General features: G+C 44.7%; 1 pseudogene; it reads right to left on the bottom strand.

Annotated features, from left to right (window-relative positions):
• LOC101323526 (small ribosomal subunit protein eS1-like) overlaps positions 1 to 9,189 on the bottom strand; it is an 88,928-nt pseudogene extending 79,739 nt beyond the window's left edge.
• Positions 9,190 to 9,492: the final 303 nt, after the last annotated feature.

The raw sequence follows: 9,492 nt of genomic DNA on the forward strand, positions 1-9,492 counted from the left end.
TAGCAACAGTAATCTCTGAAATCTGTATGGTAATGAAAACTGATTTTTTAAAAAATGTTTACATGGTAAGCTGATAGGAACTGGAGTAGTTTGCTTTGAAGAGTCATTTCCCTTTATTTCTTCATCATCCATTTTCTTAAAAAACCAGTGAACAACAAAGTTTTTACTGATATACTAGAATAAACCTATCATAAACATAAAAACTGAGCTATGTAATCAAATATTTCCATCGAAGTGTCACTACAGGGAAATTTATACCTAACAATTCTGAAGTATGCAATACAAAACTTAACGACTATGGCATTCAAAAACTAAATTCACCCTAAAGAGGCAATTTAATACTCAGTTGAGAAAAGATTATGTTTCCCTATTCCTGGTATGATACAGCTTTCAGGCTGCAAACAAACATTGCTGACCTTATGAAAGGCCCCGTCTTTATTACAATAATAGGAGGAGTTAAGTTATGCATAAGAGAAAATGATGTATTTTAAAATAATAATATCAAGTTTTCTTGACTGTGATGCCTGTGTGAGAACCTTAACTCAGCTCTGTAGGATTTTTAGTAGTCTTGATTTAAAATCAGCTGGTACACACTAGTAGACCAGCTCCTCAAGGCCTGGCGCAGCTGCAGGAACCAGCAGCCAAGTAGCAAAGATTGTATTATTTCCAGGGGAGAGAAGATGTCATCACAATCAATAGGATTGCTTTTTACAGATAGTTGGCTTCGCTTGGTTTGGGTTTTTTGTTTTTGTTTTTGTGTAGCCCTTGGTTAATTCTGTTGCCCCGGCACCTGCAGGCCAAAGGGTACAGGATCTTCCCTCTCTCCTCTTTGTCTCATTCCGCGAGCCTACGGGGGCAATAATGACCAAACTCTTGGAGTTTTCCCGTTGATTATAGAGAGGTGCATTGTATTCACAGTATATTCTTGCAGCCCTGCCCCCAGATGAAAGGAAGAGCATGAAAGCGCCAGCAGAGCCAGGACTCTGCTTTTCCAGCTCTAACATGCCATCAAACACGGACGGGGCGCTCGACTGACAGAGGCATTCTGTTGTTCATGTGCACCGAGTTCAGCTGGGAGCGGCGGAGCGGCTGAGATCAACAGGTGGCCTCGCTAATGGAACAGATTCACTCATTGTTTATGTGTTTAATGAATCATTGAGTTACCGATCAGCAGTGAGCAATGGAAGCTGTTCAAACAGAAGGGCAGCCCAGCCGTGAGGTGGAGCAGCCGCCGTGCTCCTTTGAAGCCCTGCTAGCCCCACGGGGAGTGCGGGAGGCTTGGGGGTTACTCCCTAGGGTTCCCAGAGAAACTGGTGGCGAGAAGAGGGTGTTGTTTCTAATTGGATGATGAAAGTCAGCTCACGGGACAGACCAAAGGGCCAAATATAGAAGCGAAGGGAAGGAAAACATCTGAATCAAAGGTTGAGGTAAAACCGAGAGACAGGTGTTTGCGGTGAACCGTGCAATAACCCTCACCTTGGCTTTCGCTCCTCAGGAAGGAACCAAGTGGGGAAGGTCCGAAAGAAGTGAGAAAAAGCAAGGCTCAGTATTCGGAGGCCGATTGTCTCACAAAGGGTTCATGGTACAGTGGCGATGCTCTGTCGTATCAAGAGGCAAAGCTGACCCTTCCTTGTGGGATTCCCATGTGTCGCACCAGGCCTCCCTGTGAGCAGAATTTGACTGGATTCTATACCAGAATTGTTTGTAAGGGGCTGTGATTTTCTTTTTTCCCCCACAAATAAGACTTTGTTTTTGTCACCATTAAAAGTCTGAATTTTAGGTAGAGAATGGACTTGAGGACACGGGGAGGGGGAAGGGCAAGCTGGGACGAAGTGAGAGAGAGGCATGGACATATATACTACCAACTGTTAAATAGATAGCTAGTGGGAAGCAGCCACATAGCACAGGGAGATCAGGTCGGTGCTTTGTGACCACCTAGAGGGGTGGGCTAGGGAGGGTGAGAGGGAGACGCAAGAGGGAGAAGATATGGGGATGTACGTATATGTACAGCTGACTCACTTTGTTATACAGCAGAAACCAACACACCATTGTAAGCAATTATACTCCAATAAAGATGTTAAAAAAAGGTCTGAATTTGGAGCAGATCTGTGGACTGGTGGCCCATCTCCATCAGCTCGCTCAACCTTATCGCCAGTCTCATCCCCGGGAGCTTTTCCAGAACCATCGCCTTCACTATGACGTGCCATGAGTTTCCCAATGTAAACTTGGGCTTCTTCAGCGCTTTTAGTTTTCTAATGAACACATCATAAAGCGGTGTTTCTAGATTGGCAAGCCTTTTCTATGTCTCTCCCAGTGCAATCTGGAATCAATTTATAGAGCCCTTCTTTCAAATCATTTGTCTGTACCTCTTGGGTCATGATTTCCATCATCTTTTTCTAGATTTGGGGGACCTATAGGTAGGTGCTGAGGGTAAGAGTTCTTCCAAATCTGGTTGTTTCTTTTTCTGTTTTTTTAATAAAACCAACACAACAGACAAAGCAAATGGCCATCAGTAGTCTTGACATCAACCTGAGCTTCAGTCATGGTCTGCCATTCTTTTGACCATGGAGCACGTTTTTTCATGGGTAAGATCCATGCCATGGAAGTTGGTCAGACAGTTTTTTGCCCTGAATATCCTTGGTAGTTAGCTTGGATTTTCTAAGTGCAACTTCATCCTTCTGTAGATCAACAAGGCTCACTTTAAAAATATGACCCTTGAGGCCATCAGATACAATTTTGGTTCCTTGAGTCCTTGAGAGTATTGTTTCTTGTACTTCTGATATTGAACATAGCTGATGCTGAAACCTTGCATAATGATTAGTCAAATCCATTTCACCTGCCTTCACTAATCAAGGTCATTTTAAGACCTGAATGTCCTCCAAGCAACATGCAGCCTAAACAATAAGATGTTTGGGGGAGTTTTTTCCAGGAACTTGGAGTCTCAGCTGCAACTAGTTGAAGCTGAGCTAGTTAAAGACTGGATAGGACCTCCGACCCTCCAACTGGGCATGTGCGAGTGTCCTCTTGGTGACCTTTTGATGGCAGAGGACTGAAAACTCCACCCCCAGATCGTGCTAAGTGCCTCCACTTTTGAACTACAGAGGCCTGTGCTTAGTTACGACTGTGCAGAACCACGATGACCGCACCTTTTCCCCATGCCCCCCATGCCCCTCACATGCCCCATGCCTCAGACGCCCTGCTTCCATATTCGTTATCCCATAAGCACTCCCAGCCCCTTGCCTACGGGGAGGCAGAATTGAGTCTTGTCTCCCATCTCCTCATTTGGTCCACCTTGCGAATAAGCCCTCTCTTTGCTGCAGGCCTGGGTGTCTCAGCATTTTGGCTTGCTGAGCGCCAGGCAAAACAAAGTTGGTTCAGTAACAAAGCTTTCTTACCGATCTTTCTTAGAAAAGGGACTAACAACTTTCTTCTTGGCTCCCTTTTAGCCACTTTTGTGGGGTTTTCTATCCCCCTAAGGTAAGAAACCTATGAGAGAGATGGCAGAGTGTGGTTTGGTGAGGAGAGCACTGTGCTTTGGTTTAAGAAATGTGTTTCAACTCTGCCACTGTCCTTGGGGCACCATTGGCCACATACTCTCTATGGTAGAGACTGACAGGCTATTCACCAAATCAGTATCCTTTCCTCTGGACACACAAGCTAAACCCAGTTCCCAGTCTTCCTTACAGTCAGATGTGTCTGTATGACAAGTACTGGCCAAGGAAATGTGAACCAGGCTCAGGCAATTGGCAATCAGGCCTGGATCATAATCCTTCTAGATGACCCTCCACCTTCTCTTTTTCCTCACCTTCAGCTATTGATATGTAGGGTTGGCTTTGAAGATCGCAGATCTCTTGAAGATCCCCTCAGCCCTCAGGGTGGCCAAGCAGGGCAGCGGGTGTGCCCAGCTTGGCACCTCAGCTATAAGCAATCTCCTCCGTTTACCTTAGTTCACTGTGCAAGCCTTAACTCTTCCTACCGTGTGCCTAAAAATCCCAAAGTAAGGAAGTATTCCAATGGCCTCTGCAGTTCCTTCCAGGCCTATCATTTTGGATCTGAAGCTGTCCCCTCATTTATACTTTCATCCCTAGACAAAGACAAGAAGGACACTCTTCTGTCCATTCAAGATCTCCTAGAGGAAGGAGTGGGACTCTTCTCCATTACCTTCTCCTTCAAAGATAGAGAGAAAAGGGGAGACTATAGAAGAGAGAGAAAACAAAAACTCTGTCAGTTAATGGAAAGGAAGCATAAGGGGCGGTGGCATGAAATCTGGGGGACTCCAGGCCAGAGAATGAGGGCGTCATTTGCCATTGCACCTCGCTGGCAGCAGATCTTGGGGTTATAAATGCTGAATGAATGAGGGGCTAGAGCAGTGACAACAAGCTTCTATTCCACTAGCGCATCTCTTGCTGTAGGTCTGTGCTTCATCAAGCCAGCCTCAAATCCTTTTAGAACTGAAGATCTCAGCTAGTCCCAAATAAATCTCCATTTATATTCCCTCTTCAATAAAGCCTTCTTCCCAACCCAGAGGAGGATGTGAAAGCCACTGCTCCTTTAGGCAAAGTCACTGCTATTTGAAAAACCAAGACATGTATATGCACATATGTCCTGTGTAAAGGTAACTTACAATGAGGTTTTCTGATTCTGAATGTATGTACAGTAGAATGATAACGCCTCTTAGACATAGAAGCAGCACCGTATGTCCCTGTAGTAGGAATACATCCCAATTCTAGAATGATGGGGTTGCATTTGGTGTGTGACGCTAAAGTCAAACTATGACACTAAAGTCAAACTAAGTCAAACTCACTATTGAAACGATGCATAACTAGTCTACAAAGATGTTGATAAGCCCCCTCCCTTTTTTTACAAGGTGGGTGAAGGATAATTCCATACTTTTCATGTCTCTTTTTAAATCTTTGAAACATTTATATAGTGTTTGTTATGTAACAAGCATTATGCAACAAATATTGTTCTACATGTTTTTTACAGATATTAATTTGTTTAATTGCCTATGAGGAGGATACTATTATGACTCCCTTTTATAGGTAAGAAAATGAGGAACGGAGATTAGATTATTTGCCCAAATTCACACAGCCAGTTAGTGACAGAGCTGGGATTCAGACCCATCTAGTCTAGAGCCACAGTCTATGTGCTCGGTAACTATGCCATACTGCCTGATTTTTGTTGTTGTTGTTTTGTGTTTTTGTTTTTGGCTGCATTGGGTCTTCGTTGTTGTGTGCAGGCTTTCCCTAGTTGTGGCGAGCGGGAGCTACTCTTCGTTGCGGTTCTCAGGTTTCTCATTGCGGTGGCTTCTCTTGTTGTGGAGCATGGGCTCTAGGGCACACAGGCTTCAGTAGTTGCAGCACGTGGGCTCAGTAGTTGTGGCTCGCGGGCTCTAGAGTACAGGCTCAGTAGTTGTGGCACATGGGCTTAGTTGCTCCGTGGCATGTGGGATCTTCCCGGACCAGGGATCAAACCTGTGTCCCCTGCATTTGTAGGCGGATCCTTAACCACTGAGCCACCAGGGAAGTCCCCTGATTTTTTAAAAATAATTGACCAGTCCTTACCCATGTTTGTCTCATACCCACACATACTCCCCTGCCCTCCCCCCGTGCTCATCCAGGTTATACCCAAGCCTACCAAGAAGTCTGAAGTGTGATCCTTGGCTATGAAAATTCTTCATGGCAAGCATGGCACCTGAACACAGGCTCTTGGTGAAAAAAATCGGTTTTTTCTTATAAAATTTCATTCTTAATGAGAAGTGAGAGTCAAATATTCAAACTATCCCTCTCTATGGAAAATAGAAATCTACTCTACAATATTGGCTTTGCCTCTGTGATTTTCTCATTGTCGAATATGAGTCAAGAAGACAGTACAATTGTGGCATATTTTAAAGACGAGGTGTTTAAGCGTTCAACGATTCTCAGGAGCCCCACCTTTTTAGTATTCAGGAAGAGTTTAATGATAAGTGACAAAGACTGTGGGTCCAAGATCTTGTTTCCAGTTGTAGCATAACCAAAGTTGGCTGGTGGAGATGGAGTGACAAAATCTCATCTCTTTTTGCTCTTTTTTTTTTTTTTTTTTTTGCGGTACGCGGGCCTCTCACTGTTGTGGCCTCTCCCGTTGCAGAGCACAGGCTCCAGACGCGCAGGCTCAGCGGCCATGGCTCACGGGCCCAGCCACTCCGCGGCATGTGGGATCTTCCCGGACCGGGGCACGAACTCGTGTCCCCTGCATCGGCAGGCGGACTCTCAACCACTGCGCCACCAGGGAAGCCCTGTTTGCTCATTTTTGAAGTAAGAAGGGCAAACTAGATGCATGCTAGGGTCTAATCCAATTCTAGGACCATTCTGGATTTGCTCTTCCCCTGGCCCACAAGATCCCTCATGATCTGGCTCCTGGCAAACTTTCCAACCTCATCATGTATCCCCACCTCGCTCAGCTCCAGCCACACGGGTCTCTCTTCTGTTTGTTCCAAAACACTAAGCTCCTTCCCAGCTTAGGGCCTTTCCACTAGCAGTTCCCTCTGCAGGGAAGCCCTTTCCCTGCATCATCACCCGGTTAGCTCTTTTTTGTCATTCAAGTCACTGATTAACGTCTTTAGTTAGTCTGTCCCCAACATCTCAAGCTAAGTTATTCCCACACCCCAGCACTAACTGTCCATCAATCACCCTGATTTACTATCACCTATCACCATCTGATATGTTCTTGTCTGTTTATTTGTTCATAGTCTGTCTCCTCTCACTCGGTATAAAACCCCATGAGAGTGAGACATTGTCTTATTGTCTTATCTCCAGTGCCTACATAAAAGCATAGCAGCCACTGAGCTCAGCACATCTAGTGCTGACCATAGGGACAAAAACAGTGCCTTGGATCTAGACACAGTAGGATTCCTTTCTGAGAGCCACATCATGGAGTAAAGAGCTCGATTAATGCTACATTTCCCCTTTTTTACCCAATTTAGTGGTTTCAGAGTAAACATCAGGGTGACTATGCACAGACCCCATCACAAGAGGTAGGTTTGTACATCCTTTCTCTCCTGCTGACCTACTTCTCAATGACAAACCATGAATCTTCAGTGACATCTTCTCCATTTACATTGCCTGTCTAACAAGCAGAAAATAGCATATCCACCTAAGGAGACCAGCCCCTTGGTGCTGTGGACAGCTGTATAGTTCTGGTTCTGCAGATTCTGGGCTTCAGGGTCTGAGTGAGGGAGGTTCAAGTCTAGTGGTCAGAGGACCTAGAGAGTCTGGATGTGGACCTCTACCCGGTGTTCTGTGATGGCAAGAAAGGTTTCAGGGGTCCTGCTACATCAGTTAATTGAACATTAACTGAAGATGATTCCATGCTGGTTGCTGTCCTGATGCAAGGGCATTCCTTCTCTCCTAATGGAAGAACAGGGTACCTAACAAGACCACAGTAAACATCTTTCTTGGGTCTCTGACCAGACAGAGAAAGCCTCTGGGGCTTAAGGAAGCTTTGTGGAGTTTCTGGGAGGGACAGCTACAGAAGCTGCTCTTCCTAGCTCAAAAGGGAGAAGTGATGCTCAACTCACAGCTGAAGGCAGGGCCTCCACCCAGGTTAATCACCTGGGATTAGAGTAGAATTAAGAGGAATAATTGGTGAAGTCGCAGGGCAATGTCAGAGTGTCACCATCTGGATTTCAGCAGTGGAAACTCCCTGATCCTGCCCCATGTCAGGAATCATCTCAACACATCCACGACCCAGGGATAGAGATCGTGTTATTGTTTTTAATGGTTAATTGACTTTGACTTTTCCTTCTCCCCTCCAACCAGCTTCAGAACTTCCAGATCTGTCAAGAGACAACTTCACACTCTCTCAGATTCCTCCACTCACCCCTCAGGACCTCCTAGATCAAATACGACATATAATGACAACTCAAGACTGGTGATCTTCTGTCCTATCATAAAAAGATTACAGGGTCAAACATTTCAGCACTTCCTTGCCCCAGTATTTGGTCAAAAAGTTCTTCCTTAAGCATTACTAACATATCTTTCGCTGCAGTGTCAGCTCGTTTCTTCTTTATAATCTACTGTGGAGAAGCCAAATGAGTATCTATATTATTTATGATACTTGAAAACCGTGAAATCAACCCTTACCATTCTCTCTCTCTCCACTAAATTCCATAAGAGGCCATGCTCCCACCACTCTAATCTATCTGGTAATACTTTTCTGGACTTTAATTCGTTGCATGTTTTAAAATTGTAGAAGTCAGAACTGCATACTGCTCTCATAAGGTCCTTTGGCAAGTCTTGGGGCAATCAGACTTTTCTTTCCAATTTGTGAAGTCAAATTCCTGTCACTTTAGATCTGGAAATGAACTGCTGACTCACATTCAACGTGCATTTGGATCTCAGCTCTCTTCTTCTCATATGTACTCACCCACTTCTTACCTTAACTGCATTGACTGCATCCATTTTTTGCTCCTGGGTGTACTGGTCTTGTCCCAATCTTATCCTCTTTCAGATAGTTGGCTTCCTAAGTTTTCCAAGTTTACTTACATCTATTGTTCCTTCATTGGAGGTTTCAGAAAACTCAGCCAGCTCAGAAGATATATCTGCACGTCATCCGAGAAAAATAGGGGAAATCCTGAACCCAAGAAGGTACGGCAATGATGTCCGCACCCGATATTAGATCAATCTGGGCCTCACTTCCCAAATGGTTTTTTGAAATCCATTCTCAGCTTCCTTTGTTCCCCTGACTTATTCTCACCCTCACACAAACTACCATATTGTTCTGCGTGTCTAGGTACTTTGTTGCCTCTTTCTGTCATACGTACTTGCCCGATTCTTTTCTAAACATTATTAACTGCATTCGATTTCTGTTCTAGGTATAATGCTCTCACCCCAACTTTATTCTCCCTCAGCTAATTGACTTCCCACATTAACGCAGTTTACTTACATTTTTCTTCCCCTTTCCTCAGAGATTTTGGCAGACTCAGCCAGTAAAGACTGCCTGGGAGAGTATCGGTTTGTAGTTGCATCATGAAGATTACAGAATTTCCTTTCACACTCAAAAATATCTTAGTTTGGATGGTAAATTATACAGTCACTCTACAGACAGGGCAGACTGACTCTCAGCTGTCCTTTCAGACCAACTCTGAGCCACACCACATACCTGAGGGTACCTTAGCTTCTTCCAGAGCTTCACGTCGAGGCTACACATCATCCTCCCTCCAGGACTAGTTTTGGTGGTCTTAGAAAATAAGTATTTGGGCCCTGTCAGGGCACTGTGGCACTGCCGAGGATTTTAGGCTGATCTCTCTAGCTATTAGAGCCGTGAGGGTTAGATGCTGGTTGCTCTATGTATACATCAGGAAGATGCAGTGTAGTGTACCAATTAAAAACTGGAACTTTGGAGCTGAGCTGCTTAAGTTCAAACCCTGGCTCTGTCACTTCCACCTATATTTAATTGGAGTATATGAACCCATATACATGTTCTTTATCAAGAGGTGCTCTGAAACAGAGTCTA

This window comes from Tursiops truncatus, chromosome 2, assembly GCF_011762595.2.
Source record: "Tursiops truncatus isolate mTurTru1 chromosome 2, mTurTru1.mat.Y, whole genome shotgun sequence".
NCBI lineage: Eukaryota > Metazoa > Chordata > Mammalia > Artiodactyla > Delphinidae > Tursiops > Tursiops truncatus.